Genomic DNA, 9,426 nt, shown 5'->3' with positions numbered 1-9,426 from the left:
TCTCCAAAGTTTGCTTCCGTCAGGTCTTACGTATTTACAGCGTTTGGGGCGGGGAGTCTGTCAATCTGATAACTCAGGTTAAAATGTTTAATAATGCTGAAATGAATAAAAAATTTCATCATAGTTATAATGCAATGATAAAATATTCTGATATTTTAAAATCTGATAAGTGATGTTTTTGAATATCAGAAAATTATCAGAGATGACTTTACAGAGACAATTCAGAATACTCTGACAGTTAAAAAGAGATATGCAGTGAAAGATGTGTAGAAGAAAATACAGAAAAAGATTAAATTTTCAGAGACACTTTCAGCAAAAGATAGATAATGTAGAGATTTTCAATATAATCTATTTCTATTTCAATATATTTAGTTTTCTATACATTTTATATATAAATTAGTTAATATATACTTTATCATATATCATTAAAATACACCTGTCTTGATATTCACTGATAAAAGTTATTATATTATCTATCTTGTATTTAATTATAGTTATAGCTGCAGTAGAATTACTGATTTCACTGTATCAGAAAATCTTCTTATTCATCTGAAATTCTGTAGATATATTTTTAACAGTGTGTTAAACACTTGTTTCTGATTAATTAAAATAATTTTATATTCAAAATAGCTGTAATTCATTTAGTAATAGTCTGTACAGAAAGTATTTATTGTCAAAATAAAATACAGATGAAATCTGTCAGATTTGCTGATTATACTCAGAGATGAAGTATGAAAGTAATCACTTCATTTATATAATAATACAAAGAAGAATCAATAATATATATAGAGAAATCACTTATTATCTTCTTTTCTTTTCATTCTTTCTTTCTTCTTCATACAATAATATTACACTGTGAAGATTATTTTCTACTTATTCTACTCATTCTACTCTCTCTCATCTACAGTATAGTTAGTAGTATTCTGTCAGTTATAATAGAAAACAAGTTCTAATATAAGATATCTTATTCACATAGTATAGTAAAAATATCAGTGATTTATATATCAGCAGTAACAGCAGCAGTAACAATAATAATAACAGTAACGGTAAAAATGACTGATAACACTCTCAAGTATCCACATACAGTCACTGTAAAAGCTCAGAAGAAAGAGATGAATACTCTGACAAAGCAGTCTGATAAAAAGATAATATGTAAGTACTGTATTGAGTGAATTTTTCTCTATCATCTCAATACTGCTTATAATAAGATTGAGAAAAGTTCAAAGTCTTGTATAAATTGTAATTATGATAAAAAGAGATACACAATTCTTTCTGAAGAATTAAAAGAGTATGTTGATAAGCTGATTCAAATTCATAATTTTTATATTACTTTATAAGATGATTTCAAGAAATCAATTAAGAAATCAATATTAAAGACAGTGAAGAATCTGACTAAATAAATCAAGAAGGCTAGAGTATGCTATTAGAAAATAAAGAGTATAACTGTTATAATCAAATCACTGAATACAATTATCAGTATCACTAAAAAGATCAGAATTAAGATGTAAAAAGCTATGATGAATATTAAACAGATTAAATTAATGGTTAAGTAGAAGAAATTGATGATTAAAAAGTTCAAATTAACAGTTCAGTATAAGATTCTGATAATAGTTAACTACTATGTAAAAGATCAGAACTGAGTAATAGTGTATCTGACAGATATAATAAATCAGATGAATTAAAATGTCTTCAATATTACAGCAAAGACATGTGAAATTTTAAATCAGATGAGAATATTCTTCAATACTTAATAGAACACTGATGAGAATGAGAAGCCTGACAATGCTGATAATACTGATAATTCTCTCTTTTCTGCTCTTTCTATCACTCATCTTATCACTGCTTCTGCTACTGATACTGCTTTTCTGACCTCTCTCACTCTCTCTACTGCCTGTCTTGTCATCATCTCTGCTGCTGCTGCTGCTGCTGCTGCTGCTGCTACTACTTCTACTAGTTCTCTCTATCTTTCTTCTGAGATTCTGATGATCAGTTCTAATTTAAATGTTTTTTATATTTAAAAAAATGTAAGTTAGAATCAGTGAAATACTTCTCAGATTTATATATATAGAAGTTAATAATAATAATATAGATAAATAAACAAACTATCTGTGAATATTCTGAAATTTCTTAGTCTAAATATTGTATTAATCCTGCTTCTCTCTCTGAGAAAACTTCAATCAGAATCTTCAAGTTCAGTGATATTGATAAGAATAAGAACATACAGATAACAGAGAATGATAAGAAAGAACAGGAAATAATACAGAAAATCTGTAAGAAATTGAGTTATTAGAGATTATTGATACTGATAAAAAAGATGTTTTTTTAAGTTAGTAGTTAGAGAGATAGAAATCAGTGATATTATCAATATAATAATGATTTTTTCCTGTTTATAACTTGTTTATAATAATTTCATAGTGATTTCATCATTATATTAAGATTTACAGTTCAGTAACAGTGTCACTGACTAGTATAGTGAAACCATCATAATTCAGTCGTATATTAAGTCTACGTTTTTCCGCTATGAATAGGTTGAGGTGACACGTGACTAGAGTAGGTGTAGTAATCATCAATATTTCTCCTTGCTATGCCATCTGCCTACAGAAAGCAGAAGACTTGACCTTGCTAAGTGCATCACTTGACCTTGTTATATAAGCTGACCTTGTAAATATGACCTGTGTCACTATCTGACCTCGCTCAATACATCTTTTCTTATAATTTAAAATCATTTAATTATTTATCATCAATTCTACAATCAATTTAAAATGAATTTAAAATCAATTTAATACTGAAATTATTCTTGAATTTAATAATAAAGTAAGTATTTATATAAGTTACACTGAATTAATTATTAACTGATTTTCAATCAATTATTAATTACTTAAATATACAAATTAAATTTATTTTTATTACTATAATTAACTAATAATTAATTCACAATCAATTCAAAATCAATTTAAAATCAATTTAATACTGAAATTATTCTTAAATTTAATAATAAAGTAAGTATTTATATAATTTACACTGAATTGATTATTAACTGATTTTCAATCAATTATTAATTACTTAAATATATAAATTAAATTTATTTTTATTACTATAATTAATTAATAATTAATTCAGAATCAATTCAAAATCAATTTAAAATCAATTTAATACTGAAATTATTCTTGAATTTAATATTAAAGTAAGTATTTATATAATTTACACTGAATTGATTATTAACTGATTTTCAATCAATTATTAATTACTTAAATATATAAATTAAATTTATTTTTATTACTATAATTAATTAATAATTAATTCAGAATCAATTCAAAATCAATTTAAAATCAATTTAATACTGAAATTATTCTTGAATTTAATAATAAGATAAGTATTTATATAATTTACACTGAATTAATTATCAACTGATTTTCAATCAATTATTAATTACTTAAATATATAGATTGAATCTATTTTTATTATTATAATTAATTAACAATCAATTCAGAATTAATTTAAAATTAATTATTAAATATTTTTATCTTAATATATTTTAAAAATTCTGTAAAATATCTCTTTATATTCTATATGAATTTATCTGTTCATTTAATTGATTATAAATCAGCTATACATGCTTTGATTGATTGATGAACTGAGTGAATGAGAATGAGTGAATTGAAAGATTGAAAGTCAATTATCAACTGATTATTACTGTATTGTGCGAGGTCGGGGTCATGATTATATAACAAGGTTAAGTGACGTACTTAGCAAGGTCAAGTTTTCTGTATATACTGTGATCTATAAGCTATCATCTGAGACCTTCTTCATTCTCAAATCTTTCAAAAATGCAATAATAATAATAATAATTATTATTATTCTTCAATTATAGATGTATACAGTCAGAGACTATAACATCTATCTGAGAACTTTTAGTTCTCAGGGTTTTTTCTATATCTCTAAAGTCAATTATTATACATTTACCAATTTCAGATATGCAAAATCAGAAAATTCCAGCTCAGAATATAAAAACTGTTTATAAATTGCAGTATTTTAATATCTTCTGATACTTTGAAATCATTTGATAATATTATGACAAAAGAAAAGAGAACACAGTCTTAAAGATAGACATATTAAATAGATAGATAGAAAAGAATAGAAAGAAAAAAGTAAAGTAAAGAAAGACTGTAATAAAACAAATTATTAACAGATAGTATATAGCTGTTTTAATAGACTATATCTGATTAATTTTCTTCTCTTCATATTCAGATATTTCAGAATTTAGCTATTTTCTTATAGCTGCTTGAGTTTCTAATAGAAAGTCTATTAATGTAAGAGGTCTACGCCGAATAGATTGGTATAATATATAGGTCTTATATAACAAAGAGAAAAATATTAGAGAAGAAAAAGAAAGAGAAAGTATAAGAATCAGTGATTGAAGTGAATATTTATACATGTATATAGTGGCATATGCAGTGAGGCTTCAGAGTGGAAGAATCTATATATGTTTATAGCAGCTGAGAATTGATGATTGAGAATGACTAAGAATCAGAGCATACACATTCAAGAATGAAGTGATTGAAATCTGTGAAGTGTAATGAAATAGTCTATATAATTGATGAGACACAGCTTATCACATTAACCCTCTTCTTTCAGAAGCAGTTCTCATCAGTCAAGAACTGCTATTTCAGATAACACAGAACTCAGAGTTCAGATCAGTTGATTATAGTTAACTCATTTCATAAAATATTGTCAGCTGCAGTTACAGAGTCTCTTATCAAGAATATTCTCAATCTCTCACTCAAGCTCATTATCTTCTTCTATGATGCCTGGCAGCTGTCAGTCAGAAGTCAGTTGAGAAGAAAACAGATCAGTGATAGTGCAGTGAAGCAAGCTTATGTGAAAGATATTATAAATCTCTGATAATATATCAAGATAGTAGTTATGACTATCTAGAACTTCTATCACTTTATACTTGACATAATGATAATTATTATTATTATTATTATTCTTCAATTATAGATGTATGCAGTCAGAGACTATGACATCTACCTGAGAACTTTTAGTTCTCTGGGTTTTTCCTATATCTGTAAAGTTAACTATTATACATTCATCAATTTCAGATATGCAAAATCAGAAAATTCCAGCTCAGAATACAAAAACTGTTTACAAATTGCAGTGTTTTAACATCTTCTGATACTTTGAAATCATTTGACAATATCATGACAAAGGAAAAGAGAACACAGTCTTAAAGATAGACACATTAAATAAATAGACAGAAAGAAATTGAAAGAAAAAGATAAAGTAAAGAGAGACTGTAACAAAACAAATTATTAAAAGATAGTATATAGCTGTTTTAATAGACTATATCTGATTCATTTTCTTCTCTTCATATTCAGATAATTCTGAATTTAGTCATTTTCTTGTAGCTGCTTAAGTTTCTGATAGAAAGTCTATTAAATATTTAATTCCTGTCTCAGTTGAGAATAAGAATCTCATATTTAATTGATTTAGATTATACTTCTCTTTCAATCTGACTCTGAGACTATTGTATAATACACAGTGTATTATAATATACTCAGAATTCTCATTTATATTACAGAATGAGTATTCTATTAAGTTAAATCTATCATCAAATCTTTGTATATAAGATTTGAAATAGCTGTGTTCTAGTTTCAGCTGTATTATAGATGAGAATATTTTCTTTTTATATTTAATTAAACAAGATTTTCACTTGAGTTTTGTTTCAAATCTTGAATAATATATACTCTTCTTTTATTTCTATCAGCTTTCATTTCACTTGTTTAAATAAGATTCTTTTATTTTTCTCTTTATAAAAGATCAGAACATAACTTTTTGAATAGATCTGCTTAATTCTGCACTCTTTTTTACAGCTGAATCAGTCAATTCATTGTCATGAATATTCATATGAGTAGGAACTCAGTGTAAATGAATTATCAGCTTTGATATTCTTCTCTTTTGAATTTTTAAAACAGAGTTTAAGATCAGTTCAAGATTCATTTGATTATTATAAATCTGACTATTTCTAAGTCTTTTTAAAGCAGCTTGACTATCAGAGAATATTTATATCTCTTTCAAACTATTTTCTCTTTTATGAGATTTTATTTCTATGAGTTTGAAAGCTTTCACTATTACAAATAGTTCAGCATCAAAGACTTCAGATTCACAGCCTAGATTTCAGAAATCTGAGATAAAATTGATATTATCTTCAGTATAAGCAATGCCTGCATCTAATCTATTCAGATTCTCATTCTTTGAGCCATCTGAATAAATCAGAATAGAGTCTTTTATATTGCTATGAGCACTAGCCACCCGCAGAATGCATCTTAAGCTAATTACATTTAACCCTCTATAATTAACTGACCACCGCGTCCGTCCTCTCGGGCCAGCCACTAATTTCCAGGGGCATTAGTTAGTGACTGCTATCACTCACTTGATGATGTACACACCAAGCTTCCGGTTGCTGATCTCAGCCTCATTAGATGCTCATAGGCCTATCAATCAGCTGTTGTGACCTTGCCCCATGTTAGAGACTAATCATAGGCTTGATGACTGCAGTCCTCCCTGCCAGTATTAGGGATTGACAGTGAGCTTACAGACTCTAGCCTATCAGAGTGCTCTGTCTAGGGCCTAGATACATGTCTAGGCCTGCTAGTCAGGTGATTTTTAAAATCATTCCCTGTATTTGGGGGGGAGCTAGGCTCTGATGACAGCCCTAGTTTTAGAGACTTGCTTAAGTAGTGTATAATCACTACATTAGGCTTGACTCTATATTATTAGAACCTTGACAGGTGCACAGTAGAATAGTGGGACATTGACATTCCATGCCAGCCCTGGTGGGTGTTCACAGGATCTCACTTAACTAGTGACTTGGCTTGCAGTAGAGAGTTCTACCCCGCACCAAGTCTTACTAATTAGGCTCAGCCTCTATTACATGAGGGCTTTCATGAGTAAGAAGTGGCAGGTGCCAGCGGTGGGATTCAAACCCACACACCTCTAATGTGTGCGGCCTTGGTTACCAGTCTTACCAACTGGGCCACGCTGGCTATTCTACTCTTTTCACAATTATAAGAAAAGAATAACAAGAAATAAAGAAATCAGATGAATATTACACTTTAATAAGTGATGAGACTGTAGTCAGTTATATAATAACACACTGCAGACAGCAGACACAATGCAGTAAAGACTAGTCTTAGAGTAGCAGACTTGTATATAAGTCAGATTACAGAAGAAAAAGAGATTCAGAGTTAAATTCAACTGTTTATATTAGTTTAATCACAGAGAAAATGAAGAATAAAGCATCTGAAACATTTACAGATATATAAGATTAAGTCATCTCAATCTCTGAGAATGCTTAGAGATTAAGTGAGATTAATTTTAATAAGCTGTTCACTGTAGTAATCTGAGCAGGTTCAGAGAGACAGTATAATATATAAAACAGAATTACAAGATGAAAGCTGCTGAGCCTAGTCACTGAACACTGTATTATATACAGGTCATGTAAGAGTAGTAACTAGTAGACAAAGAAAAAGTATAAGAAAAGAAAAGAGATAATGAATTGATTATTAACTGTAAGAGTCAGCTGTAAAAAGACAAATATTATCATACACACTTTATTCATTTTCATACATTACACATTTAATCTATTTTCAACATCATATCATCTGAAAAACATTGAAAACAAAGAAAATCTCAAAACTCAAGATTTACAAGAAATTCAAGAGCTGTAAGCTACTATTAAAATAATACTATATATATCTCTGATTTCTCTATCACTCTGCATACAATATTAATATCATTTATTACAAGATTGACTGAAATGTCAATATAGAAATGTGTACATATGTGTGTAGAAAAATTAAAGAAGAGTGCAAAACTTACAGAATCAGAAGTCAGAGTAGAGAGAATGAAGATAAAAGAAACTGAAGAAGAAGATAATACAGAATCAGATGAATAATAGCAGAAGTCATCTAAGACTGAATACTTATAATCTGATATGTGCACAACCTTTCTCACAGAAAAGAAAGAGAGAATGACAGAAGAAGCTTAAGAGAAGAAGATAATAGTCTCAGCAGTATTATCATCTTCAGAGATTAAAATAACCTCTGATGCCAGAGTAACTAAGAATTATTGTTAGTATATAAAACTGTAAAATCAGAAGTGAAAATAGTTATCAAATGAATACTCACTGATCTTAGAATTGTATACATAATTACAATACACACAAGGCTTCTCAGAAAGAGAGAGAGGGACACAGAGAAATACAGAGAGAAGAATATAACATATAAACAGCTTATTCTTATAATAATATCTCAGACAAGATGTACAAGTCTCACATCTATAAGTGTAAAAGAGTATAATATTCATGTTTTTATTTCTGAAAACATAGATATCTTTTGTCTGTATAACAAAGTTAGATGACAGACATCACAGAATAGACTGATACAGATTAATCATTTCAAAGATATTCATCAAAGTGAATATACTTATAATATTGAATTTAACAGTTATAAAAAGTTTCTTAATGTCTGTGAACATCATGACTTTATATACAATAAAACTCATCACAATTTCCTCTAGAAAAATTAGTGTTAGAAGAGAAGATGAAAAAGAAAAGACTTATACTCTTAACACTGTTGAGAGAAGAAGTAATTCTCTGATATAAGTACATAATTATCTTATTACAAATACTTAAAATAAATATAATAATCAGTGTCTATGACTGAGCTTTAAATAGTTGTATTATACACAGTCTTCATATAATAAATTGTTCTAGAGATCAGTAAGAAGAGCGGGAGTATATACACTAAGAAGCATGGTTTATCAAGTCTATACAACATCTTCTTGAAATGAGGAGAGCTAGTAACAGCCGCAGAGGTAGCGGGGGCAGAGGTAGCAGGAGCGGGAGAACAGAATACAGGGACAAGTGTAGAAGATTGAGAAGAAGTGGCAGAGAAAGAGACAGAAGCAGATGTAGAAGATTGAAAAGAAGCAGCAGAAGAGACAGAGAGAGATACAGAAGACTCAGTCATATATGACACAGACAATTTCTTCATTATTGTGTTTTTCAAGTTCTTAATTAATAATTCAATATTAAGGCATTCACTATCATCTGCAGATATGAATCTGTCAATATATGAAGACTCTACACAAATCAGAACAAATATATCAGCATCTGTGTTCATGCAAAACATGATCAGAAAACACAATCAGATATCTACTAAGAAAAGAAGATTAAAAGTGTATGAGAAGATGAAGAAGATATACTATCTATAATAGTATGTTCTAGTAATTATTAGAAGATAAACAAGTTCTGATCACATTTCACAACACATTATACTTACTACTAATAAACTGCCTAGTATGAGAACTACAATGATACTTGTTATGAGAATAAGAGATTATCATCAGAAACACATACAATGT

General features: G+C 28.3%; 1 non-coding gene across 1 annotated transcript; it reads right to left on the bottom strand.

Moving 5' to 3' along the window:
- Positions 1 to 6,965: 6,965 nt before the first annotated feature.
- On the bottom strand, positions 6,966 to 7,046 carry BDBG_16113. Its single transcript has one exon. It is a non-coding gene; the product is annotated as a tRNA-Leu (tRNA).
- Positions 7,047 to 9,426: the final 2,380 nt, after the last annotated feature.

Source organism: Blastomyces gilchristii (genome assembly GCF_000003855.2).
Source record: "Blastomyces gilchristii SLH14081 genomic scaffold supercont1.1, whole genome shotgun sequence".
Lineage (NCBI taxonomy): Eukaryota > Fungi > Ascomycota > Eurotiomycetes > Onygenales > Ajellomycetaceae > Blastomyces > Blastomyces gilchristii.
The sequence above is the reverse complement of the archived record's forward strand: the minus strand, read 5'-3'. Positions and strand labels throughout refer to the sequence as shown.